The sequence below is a fragment of the Scardinius erythrophthalmus genome (assembly GCF_964197995.2).
Source record: "Scardinius erythrophthalmus genome assembly, chromosome: 1".
Lineage (NCBI taxonomy): Eukaryota > Metazoa > Chordata > Actinopteri > Cypriniformes > Leuciscidae > Scardinius > Scardinius erythrophthalmus.
This window is the reverse complement of record NC_138221.1, coordinates 10,525,736-10,547,521: the sequence shown is the minus strand read 5'-3', so window position 1 is coordinate 10,547,521 and position 21,786 is coordinate 10,525,736.

Here is a 21,786-nt window from a genome sequence, read left to right as displayed (position 1 = left end):
TCTTATACATAGTTTTCCATGTCTCTTTTCTGACACTCCTGGTCGTACACCTCTGGTTGAACACGATATTGACATTGGAGATGCAAAGCCAATTAGACAAAGGTTCTATCGTGTGAATGCTGAAAAACTTAAATGTTTTGATGCAGGAGGATGACCGTGGTATTGACAAGCCTGTGAGTTTCTTCTCAAGAAAGTTCAACTCTTGTCAGCTTAATTACTCAGTGGTTGAGAAGGAAACCCTGGCTTTGATAATGGCATTAAGACATTTTGATGTTTATGTTGGTGGTAGTGCTCCTGTTGTGGTCTTCACCGACCACAATCCTTTAATTTTTCTTAATTCGTTACAGTGTCCGAACCGGAGATTAATTAGGTGGTCCCTGTTCCTGCAATCGTATTGCCTGGATGTTCGTTACATTAAGGGGACTGACAACGTGGTGGCAGACGCGTTGTCTCGAGCTCCACAGGCATAATCTACGGTTTTAAGGCTTTCCTCCTGTTTTTTTTTTCCCAACTCTTAATTTGCTTCCTAGGTGCACGGGTTGCTGAGCGGGGGAAGTAGTAAAAGGGGGTGTTGGTCTGTGGAACCGGAAGAGGACTGGTCATTGTCAAGTAAAAGGGGTTTGTTGATTTATGTAGTTTTGTTTAATAATTATTTCTTTTGAATTATGAATTGAGTTGCTAGCCATATGTTGATGACGGGATTCCCTTGGGGACCCCGTTCTTATGGGGGGGGGGGGTGTGATGGTCTGTTGGTCTGGCCTGTTCCCTTGTGTCTGGTTTGTTCTGTGTTGCAGGGGGTGTGGTTTCTGCTTGTCAGTGAGATTGGGGACACCTGGGCCCAGGTGTTTCACGCCTTCATAAATCTACCACTCCCCTTGTTCCAGGGGAGCCCTTCTCTCCCGTGCATTTGTTGTTTTGTTCATGCAACACGCAACAGTATACGCTCAATTCATCCAAACATGCACTTCATTTTACTGACATACTGATTTTCACACCTCATGGTTAAGTTATGTTATGTTAGTTGTTGTATCAGTGTTTTTGTTTAGTTAATAAATGTCATTTTTTGTGGTTTAAAACTGCGTCCTTCTATTTTGTCATGGCTTTAGAGCCGGGTCGTGACACATTAAATACTTTTCCTAAGCTTATTCGTTTTGGATGTGTGCTACTGAGACTGGAGACAAGAAGTTCCTGTGCTCTCTCTCTCTCCAAAACTTTGTTACTGCTATGCCAAGTACCCCTAGATTAAAAAAGAGGGCTAGCACGTAGCACTAGACATTTTGATGGGTGTAAACCAAGCCCTGGGTATTTTTAAGAAAATGAAAGCTCAGACGGGCGAATCTAGAAATCTTCCCCTTATGTCGTCATAAGGGGAAAGGTTACCTCTTCTTTCTCTTCTTTGCCTGCAAAAATAATTTGGCCTGCCCTTGAGAAAATGAGCTGCGCCAACGCGATATGGTTTTTCCTTGAGAGACATCATGGCTTGCAAACGAGCGAAGCATGACAGTTGCTCAGTGTTTGGACGTACAAATGAACACAAGGGTATTTTTTTAGTTCCTTCATCCGAGCCTCTGAAGATCCAGTGGGTTAATTTCTGATATGTAATTGTTCAAGTTCAGACAGATAATCTTTCTCTCAAAGTTGTTCAAGCCAGTGACTAAATGATGAACTTCACATCTTACTTAAACTGTGATTTAATAAATATACAGAAAGCGACCAAAGAACAATCCCTTTCCAATCACCCAAGCTGTCAATCACACAGCGCGAGTTTATCTGGACACTTGCCAAAACTCATTATAAAATCAATGATGCTTTTATACTGCACAACGAAGCTCTTACTATACTTACCTCTTGTTTGCATTGGTGAAATCATTAGTGAGAGTGCAGAAACTGTGTTATAATGATAAGATCTTCATTCACGCGATCAACAGGCTGTCATCTGCTCAATGCTCATCACTGCAACCTTTTATGTGAAGGGACTAGATCTAAATACTTAAAACTTCTCATGATTCTTTAATCCCGATAGCTGTAATAGTAAAAACGTATCCCATACACAAAAGAAATATATTTGAAATATATTTTCAGGATATATTTTGGAATATATGCAAATATTTGAAATTGGCCCAATAAATATATTTCATACTTATATTTCATATATTTTTGTTATATTTCAGAATATATTTCAATGTATTTGGAATATATGCCACATATATTTTTGACACTTTTGGGGACCCATACAGAAAAAAATACATTGAAATATATTCTGTAATATAACAAAAATATATGAAATATAAGTCTGAAATATATTTATTGGGCCAATTTCAAATATTTGCATATATTCCAAAATATATCCTGAAAATATATTTATTTTGTGTATGGGCCGTCAAAGAATTCTCTAATCATAAACCACAAAGTGCACATATAATGTATGTAAGAAATTCATTTTGCACTGTAGATAGACAGCTTTGTTTCTGGGTTTTTCCTACATTTGATCGGTGAGTGATAACTGCTCTGCTGCGTTTTTTTTTCAGATTATATAACAATGTGTAGATTTTTGTAGAAAATGACAAACATTTTTGTAGAAATCATTTAGTTTAGACTGGAGTGAGGTGAACATTTTCAACTTTTTTTCCAGTGTTATTATTTGCAATGAAAGTTCAAGTTACATGGTTTGTGAGTGTGGTGTTGAGTTTTATGACACTCTTTTTCTCTGTTTCAGAATACTGATTCACAAGCATTCCTTACTGCATTTCAAAGGTAAAGGGTTAATTAGGGACATGGCCACAAATACAAAATGCTTCAGATTTGGCTTGTTGATAAGAAAATCGTTACAGTTTAAAAATTATCAGGAATATAAAAGCTATTAGAAAAAAACTGTTTTGTTTATGCCACAAATAATTAAGACTACATTTACTCATCCATTCTCCAAACCACTTGTCCTATATAGTAAACCTGCTGGATGGTCGGTCCATCACAGATTTTTGGGCCGCATATTTGACATAACTTGGCTTCTAGAAAATATAAGAGTATTTTAAAAAAATGACTTTCTTGAGATAAATTCCTAAAATTATCTGTATTCTTCATAAAGGCCGGAGTTCAGTGCGGTATAAAATATCATAAAGTATCATAATCATTATCATAAAGTCATATTTCATTATGTTGTCGTCATTTTTTTCAGACTGACTGATCAGAGCACAACCTGCATTTTCTGCTGCACTTTTCTCTCTGGTTAGTATTAATATTGTTCTTAAGCTGTATTATGGTATTTTCATCCCATCGCCATAATTGTAGTCCCTGTGCCTTAATATGTCTGTTTTTATATATTTTTCAGGTTCCTTGGGTTTTTTGCCGTTTTCTACAGAGAGCAGTTTATTTCATTTCTTACCCCACGTCCTCTACCTTCAACACCCACCCCGACCTACCCCCTCCACACCACACGACCTACCACCTCCACCCCCCACCCCCACAAAAAAAACTTTATTGCAATTTACAAGTTCACACAGTGTCTCTTTCGTTGTTCTTGTTTAACTGTTTGTTTTCTTCCTGAGAGTACTACAGGTTTTATCTTTTTAGGCTCAACAGCTGTTACATCTGGAGAACGTTCAAAGTATGTGCCTACCTAAGTGAGAATGTTCAATTAAAATGAATTTGCTTAACAAATAAGTGCATTTAAATATGTATTACTTTTGAGTATTAAAAAGAAATCCATGGCTACTTTTTATGATTTGAGACTTGAAAGTAAAATCTCTACTTTTAGAAGTTATTTAATTCACTCAAATTAGTTAGTTAAACAGATACATTTGTGAAGAATAATGTTTTGTCATTTCTTTTTATCTATTCATATATTAAAGGATGCCACGGAAAGGAAAGAGATCTCAGGCTCAAAAAATTCGTTGGAGAAAGTTAGACCTGGAGGATGACCAGACCAGACCCTCCAGGATTAACCAGGTACTATTGATATCTGTGTCTTGCAACATGCTCATTTCAGGGCACCTTAATGTTTGGGGCTAGGGCTGTCACGATTTCACAAATGCGACCACATCAAATTTTAATTCGCAAAATCTCAAAAAATGGTCGTATATGACGACTTTTTTGGTCGCAGCCTAGAGCCCTGCAATGCTAATCATAATGACTTTATCACTCTATACAACATTTTAAAATAATATAATTTCTGCCTTATTCAATGATTTTCAAATACACCTTTTATAAGTGACTCAAATTTACAGTGCTTGCAGAGATGGAGTAGCATTTACTGTGAACCGGTCGATCCGCTTTGATCTCAGTGCTGCGCATATACTTATTTAATTAAAATAGTGCAATTTTTTAAATAATCACACCAAGTCAAATTGTGATTTCGATTTAATTTCTGTTAATCGTGCAGCTCTAGATATAAACAATAAAACAACAATGCTCACTTGCTATAAGTATATGAATATCACTAGATTGCTGATTGATAATCTCCATTAGGGATGCACCGATACCAGTATCAGTATCGGGCCCGATACTGAGCTCATGTACTCGTACTCGTAAAAATGCCCCGAAACCAATAACCAATACCAGGCAGCGTGTGTAGGCTACAGTACAGTGTTTGTGTCCAGACAAAGAAACACTGACAACAGAGGGGATAAACAGAGGGGATAAAAAAAGAAGGCTATTTTTGAAGTAAATGTATCTTATTAGTGGAATATAAAACAAAATATAATAACACATAGCTGTGGTACGCGAGCTGATCAGAGAAAAACATGCAGTGGATTGAGAGCACAGCGGCACAGACGCGTGCAAGCTGGTCGAGCGCATCCCTTTTCACAGACGTCAGTGGAAACTTTGTAGTTCAGTCGGATGTCAATGGCAAAGAAAGTAAAACGAGGCATGTAGCTTATTATTAACGTTAACTGACCAGAAAGAGAGAGAACATGCTTCTGTTGAATGTTAGTTAAACAAAGGACAAATAAATTACTCACTGCTGTTGACTTAATATGTGCTTTACTATTAAATGAAAGATAAAATATGATAGAGCAATAGAATGAATAGAATAAACAGTATATAATATATATATATATATATATATATGGAAAAGCTGATAAAGACACATAAGCCGTGTTTACATTTAAGTCTTCACAGTTAGTTTTGTACATGTAAGCAGCTTTCTCTACCATGAACAAGATTATAATGTTATTATGTAATTTTTTTCAAGTAGTGCAATTCAACAAGGTTTAAAAAAAAAAAAACATTTGTCATTATTTTACTTCCATACAAGCGGTTCTGTCTCACACACATGCAAATCCGTATAGCACATTTATTACAATGTAAATTGTTAAATTGAATCACTAATTAATCAAATTAATTAATTAATCTTTAATTTTAAATAAACTTTACTTTTTTAGTTTATCTTTAATACTGTTTAGCAAAAATGTCTTTGTCCCAAACACTATGAAGTGCAATTTAAAATTAAACACACATTCTATAACACTAATTTTGACCAACAGCCTAATTCCATTTACAGGAACAACAGCCAGATTATTTACAGGTTGAACAGGCTAGCACCAGTGCAGCTGTAGCTCAGTTTTCGGGTAGAGCGTATGCAGAAGGTGGTGATATTGCACCCAGGGTTTTGTCTGTGCAGGCATCTCATTGTCAGGGTGATGATAGGTATGACAGTTTCTCAAGAAATCATCAGTGTACGTGTGTAGCGTTGACATTTTTAGCTAATCAGAGTGAAGGGATTACGTTCAAGATGCCTGACCTTGATAGAGTTTTAGAGGAGGGAGATGCGTGTTATGTCAATATTAAAATGCAGCTTATTGCTGAAGGGAGGTTTAATCGCAACCATCTCACAATGGAGGAAGTACCGCCGAGCGTTGAATCATTTCACCGGACACACAATGTGCTGAAGTCAGGAGTGATGTTTGGATACCTCAGAGCCACAGGGACCCCTGGCACTGAAGAGTGGTGGATTCCTCTCTCTGAAAGGCTACAGTGTCTCTCAACAGATGTCAGTCATGCTCTGCTCCTTGTCGCTCCAGAGTGTATTGCTGTGTTCAGAGACAGATCTGGAAGGTACGGATACTTTGATTCTCACTCGAGGACTGCTGCAGGCTTGCCCCATCCTACTGGTCATGGAACTGCTGTCATGTTGACTTTCACCCACCTGAGTGACATGGCAGACAGAGTTCTCAAGATCTTCCGGGATCGTGGTGATGAGACCAGCTATGAATTCATGCCTGTATCATTTGAAACACAGCAACAGTCTGCCCAACTGCCTTCACCATCTGTTTTTGAACAGGTATCACAAATGACTTCAGCTTTACCAGAACCAGTAACAAATGTTGGAGCCAAAGTAAGTCTTGTCGGCTCAGGAGCTGAAAACCAAGTGGTAGATAAAACAAATAAGCACAGGAGAAGAAAAGAAATGCGTAAAACATTTAAAATTTCAAAAAAAAGCGGAGAACCTAAGGACACGGCTGCATCTTATGCCACCAGAAAACATAAAAAAAGGGATTATGAGAGACAGAGGTATGTTACTTCTTTGCAATTCCAATCAAAGAAAAAAGAAGCAATTAAGGTAAAGTATAATCAGGATGCTCTCTTCCGAAACAAAATGAAAGGGAACATAGTGACAAGGTACAGCACTTCTTCTGTATTCCAGAAGAAGATGAAAGAATATATGAAGAAGAGGTACAGCACAGATGCTCTCTTTCAGAAGAAGAAGAAAGAGTACATTAATAAGAGGTATAGCACAGATGCTCTCTTCCGGAAGAAGAAGAAAGATTACATTAATAAGAGGTACAGCACAGATGCTCTCTTCCAGAAGAAGAAGAAAGAGTCGATTAATAAGAGGTACAGCACAGATGCTCTCTTCCAGAAGAAGAAGAAACAATATATTAGGAAGAGGTACAGCACAGATGCTCTCTTCCAGAAGAAGATGAGAGAATATGTTAGGAAGAGGTACAGCACCGATACTCTATTCCAGAGGAGAATGAAACAGTACATGGTGAGAAGATATGCAGGTGACCCAGAGTTCAGAGCACATCACATCCTGCGATGTACCCTGCGCAAGACCCAGAAATGTGCCGGTGATGTTACATATCACGTTCTTCATCGATTGCAATGCGCACTCAGGATAAAAAGGAAATATAAACCGTACATCCGTTCCAGCCAGGAAACACCCCAGCCTTTGGTTAACAAAACGATGGAAAGTGCCATACATGCATTCCGGTGTAAGATTCAGCATGGTCCTACACATGTCTGCACAGTCTGTCACAGAGCCCTGTTTCCTGATCAAGTCAGGGTCTGTAATAGAACGAGATATGACAAAAACGTTCATGTTGCAGCGTCTTGCCTAACCGGGAAGTATGTTCACGCTTGTGATAATGCCTGCTCAGGTTCCTGCGTAGTTCCGGAAGAGAGAAGACAGGAATGGATTTGCCACACTTGTGACAGCCACCTCAAGAGAGGACAGATGTCTTCAATTGCAGCAGCCAACAAACTGGAGTTGCCACCAATCCCTGCGGAATTGGATGAATTAAATGTCCTTGAACGTCAACTCATTGCAAAAATTTTACCATTTGCAAAAATAATTGCATTACCCAAAGGACAGCAGAGAGCAGTACGTGGTGCCGTTGTGTGTGTGCCCTCCGAGATGGAGAAGACTGTCAACTCTCTGCCAAGACCAAGAAGTGAGGCCCAGCTGCTGCAGGTGAAGCTGAAGAGACACGTTAAGTTCAAAGGATACCAGCAGTTCCACACGGTGAATATGCATAACGTGCTTGCAGCTTTATCGAAGCTGAAAGCAATGCATTCGGAATACAGGGATATCTCCATAAGAGAAACTGCTATATTTGAAAGTCCCCTAGATGAGGAAGCTGATGTCTCTGAAAGTCACCTAGACGAGGAAGCTGAAGTCTCTGAGATGCAACAAGAAGTCGATGTTGCTGAGCAGGATGAGCAACACGTTAGCGTTGAGGAAAAGGATGAGCTTCGACCCGGGCTCACATTAGATACATGCATGCAGCCGCCCGACATCGGACAGGAGATCTTGTCGTACGGTGAGGGAATATTTAGTATCGCACCTGCACAAGGACAAAAGCCTGTTGGATTTTTCAAAATCCCAAAGCTGGAAGCCATGGCGTTCCCTGTTCAATTCCCCACTGGACAGAATTCCATTGACGAGGAAAGACAAATTTCAATATCTCCCAGTATGTATTTCAACGCGAGATTGTTCGGCGTGGACACGCGTTTTGCAAAAGATCAGAGTTATCTTTTCTTTGCACAGTTTGTTACAGAAACGCAACTGGCTAGAAACAGCATGTCTATTCAGTTGCGAAAAGGCAAACCTCTCACAAGAGACGGCCGAAGAATTTCTAACAGACTGCTTCAAGACAACCGGGAGATTGAAAGATTGGTACACAACAGAGACGCCACACGGTTCATGCAACCACTGAGAGGCTCTCCATCGTATTGGGAGAAAACATTGAGGGATCTACAGGCTATGATAAGACAGTTAGGAACCCCTACGTTTTTTTGCACATTCAGTGCAGCCGAAATGAGATGGCCTGAAGTAATTACAGCAATCAAGGCCCAGCAAGGTGAACACGTCGACTTTTCCGAGCTTGACTGGACGGCAAAGTGTGAAATCCTCCGAAGCAATCCAATCACTGTCATGCGTATGTTTGAGAAGCGGGTGGATGCGCTAATGACTCTTCTGCTTTTGTCGCCTGCCCAACCCATTGGTAAAGTTGAGGACTACTTTTACCGAGTGGAGTTTCAAGCTAGAGGGAGCCCACATATCCATCTTCTTGTTTGGATAAAGGACGCACCCGAGTTTGAAAAGGACTCTGATAAGGATGTTTGTGACTTTATTGACCGCAACATAACCTGCCAGTTGCCCGATCCCTCGGCTGATCCTGAGCTTCACAAGATCGTCACAGAGGTCCAGCTTCACAGCAGGAACCACTCAAAGTCCTGTAAGAAGGGAAATCTATTGTCGATTTGGGTTCCCCAAACTACCGGTGTCTAGCACCACGATCACTCGTCCGCGACCACAGCGTCCTGAAGAAGAGGATGACACAGACACTTCTCCATCTGGAAGCTGCATGTTTGCATCTAAACAACCACAGCGACCTGAAGAAGAGCATGAGAAAGAGCAAAAGCAAGCAGACAGAAGGAAGTTGAGACGGGAGGCTGCTCAAAAGGCAATGAGCGAAGCCAGGGCAAAACTCAAGCCGGTGTGGGATCAGTTGAATGACCCCCAAGCCTCCTTTGACAGCTTGTCAGACCTACTGACAAAGAGTAAGTTGTCCATCGATGACTACAATGAGAACGTCAAAGCATTGTCCAATGCCAACGTGATTCTGCTGAAGCGTGATCCAAAGGAGTCTTGGGTGAATGGATACAATCCCGATTTGTTGAGGGCATGGAACGCTAATATGGACATTCAGTTCGTTCTTGACGCTTTTAGCTGCATTATGTATATGCTTTCGTATATTTCCAAACCGGAGCATGAAATGGGCGATTTACTTAAGAACGTAATCAAGAGTGTGCGTGAGACGAACGTTAGCGAGGAAGATGAAATGAAGCAGATAATGCAAGCCTACTCCAAACACAGGCAAGTTAGCGCTCAGGAGTCTGTGGCACGAACATGCAGCTTACCGTTGAAGAAGTGTTCACGAAGTGTTGTGTTTCTACCGACGGACGATGACGCACTAAAGATGAGTCTTCCCCTAAGCGTCCTACAAAATAAAAATCCCGATTCGGAGGATGTGTGGATGTCAGGGATGATAGATAAATACAGAGCAAGGCCTCAAACGCATGACTTTGAGAAGATGTGTCTGGCAGAATTTGCTTCGGAGTGCCGCATCGTGTACGGTCAACAAATTAAGGGCAAAAACGTTCACCAGCTGCTCAACGGCATGGGTTTTTTTCAGAAAAGAACTGGGAAGGCTGCAGTTATTAGATATGCACGTTTTTCGGCGGAAAAACAACCCGAAAAGTTTTACAGTAGATTACTTAAGCTTTATATGCCACATCGAAGCAACGAACAACTAAAACCGCCTAGATTTCCGACATATGAGACGTTTTACAAGAGTGCAAAGGTGGAACTACCCTGGACAAAGCCTGGTTTGCTTTTCCCTGTCTGCGCCGTAGTGCAAGCACGCAAGGAAAAGTTTGAAAAACACAGCGAAGAGGTGGATAAGGCGTTTGATCAGCTGCAACAGCAAGGGCCACCCGAGAACGCATGGGCCGCCTTTGCACCAGAGATTGAAGTGGATCGTTTAGAGTGCGTTGCAGAACGACAAGACATCAATCCAGATGATGAGGATGTACAAGATGATGTCCCAGAATTTCAGATTCTTGAACATGGAGATGGAGTCGTGCCACAAATAGAGGCCCCGCAGATGAGCATCGAATTTGTTAGGAAGATGTTCAGAAGTCTAAACGAGACGCAGGCAGCCATATTCTACACGGTCTGCCAGTGGTGTCAGAAGCGTGTGTGGGGTCATAATCCAGAACAGTTTTTCTACTTCGTGTCAGGTGGTGCTGGTTGTGGCAAATCACACGTCATCAAGTGCATATACACGGAAGCGACCAAAATTCTGCGACAACTGCCTCGACTACGGGAGGAAGGAGATCTATCCGTGCCTACGGTGCTCTTGAGTGCATTTACTGGAACGGCAGCGTTCAACATATCCGGTAAAACACTGCATTCCATCTTAAAACTTCCAAGGAATCTGAAGCCACCGTATCAAGGACTTGGAAATGCCCTAGATGAACTACGAGCAAGACTACGCGACGTGGAGATTCTTATCATCGATGAAGTGTCCATGATTTCGAAGGATCTTTTTGCCTACATAAACTGGAGATGTCAGCAAATCAAAGGCAGCAAGAAACCTTTCGGGGGAATATCTGTCCTCGCCGTCGGCGACTTTTACCAACTGCCACCTCTGGGTAAAGCCAAACCACTCTGCGTGTATGAAGAGGATGTTTTGGACTTCTGGAAAGAACATTTCCAAATGATTACCCTCTCCGAGATCATGCGTCAGAAAGAAGACCTGGCTTTTGCCCAACTTTTAAACCGACTACGGGTGAAACAGAAGACCGACAATCTTGCCGAAGAAGATAAAGCTTTGCTACTCCAGGCTGTGAAGGACCCCAACAACTGCCCGTGTGATGCACTGCACATATTTGCCACCAACAAGGAAGTTCACGAACACAATACCAAAACGATCCATGCTCTTCACACTGACATCATTACCATCGATGCAGAAGACTACAGGAAAGACCCAAGAACAGGAGGGATGAAGAGACAAATGAAGCCCATCACCGGAAAAAAGGACGACTTACCTGACACCGTACAAATTGCATTGGGAGTACGCATAATGGTGACTAGGAATTTGGATGTTGAAGATGGACTAGTAAACGGGTGTTTTGGAAAGATTGCAAACATTGTCAATAAGACAAAAGATGGAATCGACACCGTGCAAATGTTAGGACTTCAGCTCGACAATCCAAACGCAGGCAAGAAACACCGCAAAAGGGTGCAAGGTGAAGAAGACGACTTGGTTTACATCGAGAGATCCGAAGAAACACTTAGGAAAGGAGCAGTTCGTCGACAATTTCCCATCAAGTTAGCCTACGCCTGCACAGCTCACAAAGTCCAAGGCATGACAATGGAGAATGCCGTTGTGTCACTGAAGAAGATTTTCGAGCCGGGAATGGCCTACGTTGCCCTCAGCAGAACGACCTCGCTTCGTGGACTGCACATTACGGACTTCAGTGAAAAGAAGATTTATGCAGATCCTACAGTCACAGCCTCATTGGGAAACATGACAAGAGCGACATTTAAAGGAATCATGCCACTTTTGCAGCATATCAGGGAAACCAACATGGATCAAACACTTAAAATCATCCATCACAACACAGAAGGACTGTCATCCCACATTGAAGACATCAGATGCCATCATGAACTGCTTCTATCGGATATTCTTTGCATGACGGAAACTCACCTGACCGGATCATTCACTGCACCTCACGACCAATTGGAAGGATACAACATGTTTCTGCGTAACAGACATGTCTCCTACTCGACACACCAAGAAATTGCACAGAAAGCTGGTGGTGGAGTCGCAATATATTGCAAAGAGCATATATCAGCTCAGCCTAGGCAGTTTATTCAAAATGTGACCGATCTGGAGTATGTCGTCATCAAAGTAGATAGCCCGATCAAAGCGACAATCGCTGCTGTGTACAGGCCACCACACTACGGATTCGAAGGATTCCTGGAAAACTTGAAGAGTCTGCTGGATTATTTGGACATCGTGGACGAACATCCTGTAATAATCTGTGGAGATTTTAATGAGGATCTCTGCGCAGGGAAAAAAACTGTTCTGGAATTGTTTCAATCTAAAGGATACACACAACTGATCACCACAGCAACAACCAAAAAGAACACTCTATTGGATCATATTTACATCTCTCATCCGGATTTGTGCCTTCAGTCAGGTGTCTTGCATAGTTATCATAGTTATCACAATCCCGTGTACTGTATTTTGCGTTAATTAGGCTTTTTTTGGTGGACAGATATTGTTGTGTTTTGTGGTAGGTTAGTATGCCATACGGAACCGTTTGCCACTGAACCTTGCTTTAAATGAGACAGTGGGGCTTCAACAGCCTTATTCAAACGGTTGGGCGTGTATGGTCGGGTTGTTAGGTAGTATGCCATACGGAACCGTTGCCAATGGACCTGCATACATGACATCAGCGAGGCTTCGACAGCCTTAATCAAACGGGTTGGCGCGTATGGTCGTGTTGCGGTTAGATTGTGGTTAGGAGATTGTGGTTAGGTCATGTTTAGGGTTTATGCCACTGAGCTACGAGGAAGGAGCAACTTCAGCAGCAGCAGGAAGGACGGAGGAGTAGTGTGACAGCTCCAGGGACACAGACAGTCATTGAGCAACAGTGGCAGTAAGTTATAAAAGACAAGGGAAAGAGAGAAGTAGCAAGACACCATTGTAATGTTTGATTTTGACCTTATACATTTGAACTTGAATTGATGTTCAATCTACGCAATTTGTGACAATCTGTGCGGGATATGCAGTCTCCTGCTATTCTATGATTGATATGTGCCCTTCTGTAAAGTTGCAGGAAGAATTGGGAGACCATAGCAGTCCTGTCGGGATATGAGTGTGCAATATACCTTCTAAAGCTAAGTGTTAAAAGATTTTGCTTCAGTCGGTGTACTACTGCTTTTCATAACCGCGTTTGAGTGGAAATGTTATATTTGAATCTAATTTAGATTATGTTTTTCAGGAACCAGCCAAATGAAGTCAGATTGTCCGAGAAGATCACGTGTGCTACATCAATGACGATGACGAGCTGGATACCAGATTATGTGCCAATTTCTTTCCGTAAGTTTTATTTTTGAATTTCTTTCTTTTTGTTTATTAGTATGGGTGTATTAGTGATCCCATTGTTCATTTATTAGTTTCATGCCTGGAGAACAGGTCCAAATATCTATGGCATTGAGGACAACGCTGAAGAATGAAGAAGCAGAGGAAGAAGCAGACTGAGGTCAAGTTTGTCAATACTACTGATAAGGTCTAGTGTTTCAGTGCATTTTATTATACAATGGTTTCATTGTTTTTCCCGGGTCAAAAATTGTCTTCGTTGGTGGCCAACAGACACTGCTGTCCTATCTTGCCCTCTTATTTAAAAAAAGAGCAGATTTTACCACTGGATTTCATAGTTTTGTAAGATAAAATTATAATTTTGTTATATTGATATTAAAAAGTTAAACTAAAAAAAGTAGCATCAAAAGGTTTATTTAAACTAATAGTCTTAATTTTCTACCATATAGCTAACAATTGAATAAAATTAACAGGTAGCTAACAACAACTTACTTTGCGCTTTATGATTTTAATCACTCCAGTATGAACTTAATTTTATTTATTTATTTTTGACAATGTTATTTATTTTAAAAACTGCTGTTCAATGTTTATTCATGTTAGTTCACTGTATTTACTAATGTTAGCACTTACAACTTTTGATTTTAACAATGTACCGGTATTAGTAAATGTTAAAAATCACTAACAAAGATTAATAAATGCTAAAAAAGTTAAATGCAGGAAAAACCATGGGTTTTGTTCAAAGGTGATATGATTTGATGTGAAAAGCTTTGATTTTAACGTGCATGATGGTTCTCAGAAGTGACAGAGCAAAAATGGTGTTTTGCCAGGCTTACATTTAACCCATCAACTATGCTGCTCAATAAGTCTTGGAGAATCAGAACAATTCAAATAAATTGACTAACATTATCATATATGTTTTACCTCCTCTGCCCTCAGGATATCCAGGGAGACAGATGCGCGCCATTCAGCATAGAAACATCGGCCTCTCCCATCTGTGCAGAGACGGAGTTCACCTGAGCACAGAGGGAAACCAGCTTCTCCTGAGCAACCTCAGAGAAGGTCTGCGGGTGGAACTCCAAAGTTGAAGCCAAATGTCCTTTTAAAGGCAACAACGGCTCTTTTCAGAGCTACCCACTCATTCAACTAAAGAGCATTTTTACAAATGTATTCACAACTAGGGCTGAACGATACATCGAATTTTCATCGTCATCACGATATGAACTCGCACGATGAACACAGCACAACAGACAGCCTGACACGATGAATAATGCCTGGTTCAGATTACAAGATTTTTGTGTCTGTTACGATAGTCACGGTGTCAGATTACACGATTTTGACTCCTAAAATCTTGTCGTGTCGTGGACAAAAAACATGTCAGACTACACGTTGCTTTCCGACCAGTCATCGCATGCCGTCACACGCACACATTCACTCGCACGCACACACACTCGCTCACTCGCGCGCACACACTCACTGTCCCTCGCTCACTCACTTGCGCTCACTCACTCGCTCTCACACACACACACACTCGCTCTCTCGCACGCACACACACTCGCGCGCACGCACACACACACACACACACACACACTCACTGTCCCTCACTCACTCACTCACTCGCGCACACACACTCGCTCACTGGCGCACACACACACTCACTGTTGCTCGCACTCTTGCTCACATACTCCACCCGTCGTGGAGGACCGTTAAAAAATGAAACATGCCAGTCTTTCTGTCGTGATGTCCTGAAGCATCGCATATGCGTAGGTTGTCGCCCACTATGACACACTATATGAGATGAAACGATCGAATCTTGCGTCCCGACGCCCGTTGTAGTTTACGAATCCCCATGACACCCCAAGATAATTTTAATACAAAGTATATCTAATAACTAGTACAACACTAGGATCTAATCCATTTGCTGGGTGGAATTTGACAACAGGCGTTTAAAAAAAATCTTTTAAATAAACATTTGGTTAATTGGCACATACTGTGTTTTTGTCCTTTTGTCTTATTGAAAGTTACTCATTGTCACATTATGAATATTTTCTTGTGAACTTCAGAGAACATCCAGGTATATTCACAGATGATTCTTTAAGATGGTAAGAGGCCGGGTCATTTAAATGAGCTTTATATACTCAACATTTATAAAATCAAGACCACTACATGTAGAGGATATCAATGATCGAACACCCTGGCAACCGTTTAGAGTCACATATAAACCATATTGCAACATATAGAAGCTATATTTCAGCTCTACAACATCGTACAGACATGGTTGTTGGCTCGTATGCAATCATGTACAACACCCTAGCAACCGAGTGGAGAGTTTTGCCACTGCAAGCACCATTTCACATTTTCTTCAGGAAATGTACATTCTATTTATTTTTATTAATGGTGCTTGCTGAAAGCAAGGCATCATTAGTGTTCTCTTGCATACTTATTATTCTTCTTATTATTATTCTGGACAAAGTTTGGCGCGAAACTCGCCCCGCACCGTTTGTCTCAGACCCCTGAGTGAGGTGTCAAATCGACCGGCTCATTAAGGAGAGGTGTGCTATGACTTTTATAAGTGATCGGGGGTGCGGTGTTCGCCCCAGGGGCGAAAAAGCGGCCAAAAAAGTCCCATTGACTTAACATTGCGACGAACTTTGACCACACGTAGCTCTGAGCGAGGATTTCGCAGAAACGTGTGATTTGCCACATTTGAAGAGGCTGACAGGCTCTGTAAGAACATACCTCACAATGGGGTAAAAGTTGCACCCCTGGGGGGCAGGAGCGTCCCAAAGTTGCCCCATTGACTTACTATGGGGAAGGAATGTCCCGTGAAACACACATGCTTTTCCTACTATGGTAAATTGCATAGGGATTTTGTATTGAACGTAGCTCTGGATCACAGTGTCAGAGAGACAAGGGGGCGGGCTCATTTTACTCAGACGGCCAATCAGTCTCTAAGGATCATTGTGAAGCTATCAAGCCACGCCCTAGCAACCATTTAGAGCCCCTTAGCAACAAGTCCCATAGACTTACATTGAAAGAGATCAAAGGGATATCTCTGGACTGAATTGTCATAGAAACATGGGGGTGGTCTCAGTTGACTCGGGGCAGCAAACAGCCAATCATGAATCACCTCAACACTTCCTAGCCCCTCCCTAGCAACCATTGTCGAGCACCTTAGCAACCAAAATCCAAAGAGGGATATCTTCCATTCTGAATGTCACAGAGGCATGGGAGTTGGTTTATATCATTCATAGTGACAAGCAGCCTTTGCAGTTTCATCATTGGCAGCTGCCAAGCAACTCCATAGCAACCAAACAGAGTACCCTAGCAACCATTTTACAAGACCTTTATCTCTGCATCAGAACATCATAAAGAGATGGGGTTAAGACAAGTTTGACTCAGGGCAGCAAACAGCCATTCATGAGACACCACAACACTTGCTAGCCCCGTCCTAGCAACCATTGTCAAGCACCTTAGCAACCAAAATCCATAGAGGGATATCTTTCATTCTGAATGTCACAGAGGAATGGAAGTTGGTTTATATCATTCATACTGACAAGCAGCCTTTAGAGTTTCATGATTGGCAGCTGCCAAGCCACTCCCTAGCAACCAAACAAAGTACCTTAGCAACCATTTTGCAAGACCTATTTCTCTGCATCAGAACATCGTATAGAGATGGGGCTTGGCTCTTTTGACTCATGCTAGCAAAGAGGAATTCCAACATGCTACACATGCTAGCTGTGAATAGCTACATGCTAATAGCAATTAGGTAAGTGCTAATCATGCCAAGAAAATGCTAAGAACTCCAATAGTAATCATCTGTGACAACTACCAACCACTTAGTAACACCATAGTAACCACCCATAATACCTTAGCAACCACCCTGAACACCCTAGCAACTGCATAGCAACTCCCTAGCAACCACCTAAAATACCCTACTAACCATCTAGCAACACCATAGCAACCACCCAGAACACCCTAGCAACTGCCTAGCAACGCCCTAGCAACCACCCAGAATACCCTAGCAACTGCCTAGCAACGCCCTAGCAACCACCAAGAATACCCTAGCAACCGCCTAGCAACCACCCAGAATACCCTAGCAACCGCCTAGCAACACCATAGCAAACACCCAGAATACCCTAGCAACTGCCTAGCAACACCCTAGCAACCGCCTAGCAACACCATAGCAACCACCCAGAACACCCTAGCAACTGCCTAGCAACGCCATAGCAACCACCCAGAACACCCTAGCAACTACCCAGAATACCCTAGCAACCGCCTAGCAACACCATAGCAACCCCCCAGAATACCCTAGCAACTGCCTAGAAACGCCCTAGCAACCACCCAGAATACCCTAGCAACGCCCTAGCAACCACCCAGAATACCCTAGCAACCGCCTAGCAACGCCATAGCAACCCACCAGAATACCCTAGTAACGCCCTAGCAACCACCCAGAACACCCTAGAAACTGCCTAGCAACGCCATAGCAACCACCCAGAAAACCCTAGCAACTGCCTAGCAACGCCCTAGCAACCACCAATAATACCCTAGCAACCACCCAGAATACCCTAGCAACCGCCTAGCAACACCATAGCAACCCCCCAGAATACCCTAGCAACTGCCTAGCAACGCCCTAGCAACCACCAATAATACCCTAGCAACCACCCAGAATACCCTAGCAACCGCCTAGCAACACCATAGCAACCACCAATAATACCCTAGCAACCACCCAGAATACCCTAGCAACTGCCTAGCAACGCCCTAGCAACCACCAATAATACCCTAGCAACCACCCATAATACCCTAGCAACCGCCTAGCAACACCATAGCAACCCCCCAGAATACCCTAGCAACACCCTAGCAACCACCTGAACAACACGAATAAGCCTTATCTCAGCACCAGAACATCGTACAGACATGTTTGTTGGCTCGTATGCAATCATGTACCACATTCTATCAACCGAGTGGCGAGTTTTGCCACTGCAAGCACCATTTCACATTTTCTTCAGGAAATGTACATTCTAGTTATTATTATTCTTCCACACAAAAGTTTGGCGCGTAACTCGCCCCGCACCGTTTGTCTCAGACCCATGAATGAGGTGTCAAATCGACCGGCTCATTGAGGAGAGGTGTGCTATGACTTTTATAAGCGATCAGGGGTGCGGTGTTCGCCCCAGGGGCGAAAAAGCGGCCAAAAAAGTCCCATTGACTTAACATTGAGACAAATTTTGACCACACGTAGCTCTAAGCGAGGATTTCGCAGAAATGTGTGATTTGCCACATTTGAAGAGGCTGACAGGCTCTGTAAGAACATACCTCACAATGGGGTAAAAGTTGCACCCCAGGGGGGCAGGAGCGTCCCAAAGTTGCCCCACTGACTTACTATGGGGAAGGAACGTCCCGTGAAACACACATGCTTTTCCTACTATGGTAAATTGCATAGAGATTTTGTATTGAACATAGCTCTGGATCACAGTGTCATAGAGACAAGGGGGGGGGCTCATTTTACTCAGATGACCAATCAGTCTCTCAGGATCATTGTGAAGCTATCAAACCACGCCCTAGCAACCATTTAGAGCCCCTTAGCAACAAGTTCCATAGACTTCCATTGAAAGAGTTCAAAGAGATATCTCCAGACTAAATTGTCATAGAAACATGGGGGTGGTCTCATTTGACTCGGGGCAGCAAACAGCCAATCATGAATCACCTCAACACTTCCAAGCCACTCCCTAGCAACCATTGTCGAGCACCTTAGCAACCAAAATCCAAAGAGGGATATCTTCCATTCTGAATGTCCCAGAGGCATGGGAGTTGGTTTATATCATTCATAGTGACAAGAAACCTTTGGAGTTTCATCATTGGCAGCTGACAAGCCACTCCCTAGCAACCAAACAGAGTACCCTAGCAACCAAAATCCAAAGAGGGATATCTTCTATTCTGAATGTCGCAGAGGCATGGAAGTTGGTTTATATCATTCATAGTGACAAGAAGCCTTTGGAGTTTCATGATTGGCAGCTGACAAGCCACTCCCTAGCAACCAAACAGAGTACCCTAGCAACCAAAATCTAAAGAGGCATATCTTCCATTCTGAATGTCACAGAGACATGGGAGTTGGCTTATATCATTCATACTGACAAGAAGCCTTTGGAAATTCATCATTGGCAGCTGCCAAGCCACTCCATAGCAACCATTGTCGAGCACCTTAGCAACCAAAATCCAAAGAGGGATATCTTCCATTCTGAATGTCACAGAGGCATGGGAGTTGGTTTATATCATTCATAGTGACAAGAAACCTTTGGAGTTTCATCATTGGCAGCTGACAAGCCACTCCCTAGCAACCAAACAGAGTACCCTAGCAACCAAAATCCAAAGAGGCATATCTTCCATTCTGAATGTCACAGAGGCATGGGAGTTGGTTTATATCATTCATACTGACAAGAAGCCTTTGGAAATTCATCATTGGCAGCTGCCAAACTACTCCATAGCAACCAAACAGAGTACCATAGCAACCAAAATCCAAAGAGGGATATCTTCCATTCTGAATGTCACAGAGGCATGGTAGTTGGTTTATATCGTTCATACTGACAAGAAGCCTTTGGAAATTCATCATTGGCAGCTGCCAAACCACTCCATAGCAACCATTGTCGAACACCTTAGCAACCAAAATCCAAAGAGGGATATCTTCCATTCTGAATGTCCCAGAGGCATGGGAGTTGGTTTATATCATTCATAGTGACAAGAAACCTTTGGAGTTTCATCATTGGCAGCTGACAAGCCACTCCCTAGCAACCAAACAGAGTACCCTAGCAACCAAAATCCAAAGAGGTATATCTTCCATTCTGAATGTCGCAGAGGCATGGAAGTTGGTTTATATCATTCATAGTGACAAGAAGCCTTTGGAGTTCCATGATTGGCAGCTGACAAGCCACTCCCTAGCAACCAAACAGAGTACCCTAGCAACCAAAATCCAAAGAGGCATATCTTCCATTCTGAATGTCACAGAGGCATGGGAGTTGGTTTATATCATTCATACTGACAAGAAGCCTTTGGAAATTCATCATTGGCAGCTGCCAAACTACTCCATAGCAACCAAACAGAGTACCTTAGCAACCAAAATCCAAAGAGGGATATCTTCCATTCTGAATGTCACAGAGGCATGGGAGTTGGTTTATATCATCCATAGTGACAAGATGCCTTTGGAGTTTCATGATTGGCAGCTGCCAAGTAACTCCATAGCAACCAAACAGAGTACCCTAGCAACCAAAATCCAAAGAGGGATATCTTCCATTCTGAATGTCACAGAGGCATGGGAGTTGGTTTATATCATTCATAGTGACAAGATGCCTTTGGAGTTTGATGATTGGCAGCTGCCAAGTAACTCCATAGCAACCAAACAGAGTACCCTAGCAACCAAAATCCAAAGAGGCATATCTTCCATTCTGAATGTCACAGAGGCATGGGAGTTGGTTTATATCATTCATATTGACAAGCAGCCTTTGAGTTTCATGATTGGCAGCTGCCAAGACACTCCCTAGCAACCAAACAGAGTACCCTAGCAACCAAAATCCAAAGAGGGATATCTTCCATTCTGAATGTCACAGAGGAATGGGAGTTGGTTTATATCATTCATAGTGACAATATGCCTTTGGAGTTTCATGATTGGCAGCTGCCAAGTAACTCCATAGCAACCAAACAGAGTACCCTAGCAACCAAAATCCAAAGAGGCATATCTTCCATTCTGTATGTCACAGAGGCATGGGAGTTGGTTTATATCATTCATACTGACAAACAGCTTTTGGAGTTTCATGATTGGCAGCTGCCAAGCAACTCCCTAGCAACCAAACAGAGTACCCTAGCAACCGTTTAGCAAAACGTATATCTCTGCATCAGAACATCGTATAGAGATGAGAGTTGGTTTATATCATTCATACTGACAAGAAGCCTTTGCAGTTTCATCATTAGCAGCTGCCAAGCAACTCCATAGCAACCAAACAGAGTACCCTAGCAACCATTTTACAAGACCTACATCTCTGCATCAGAATATTGTATAGAGATGGGGGTTGGCTCATTAGTTTCAGTTGTAAAACAGTCTGTAAATATCACCATGGTAACTGTGTATTCACACCCTAGCAACCATTTAGAGCCACCTAGCAACCATATTGCAACATATAGAAGCCATATTTTAGCTCCACAACATCGTACAGACATGGTTGTTGGCTCGTATGCAATCATGTACAACACCCTAGCAACCGAGTGGCGAGTTTTGCCACTGCAAGCACCACTTCACATTTTCTTCAGGAAATGTACATTCTAGTTAATGGTGCTTGCTGAAAGCAAGGCATCATTAGTGTTCTCTTGCATACTTATTATTCTTCTTATTATTATTCTG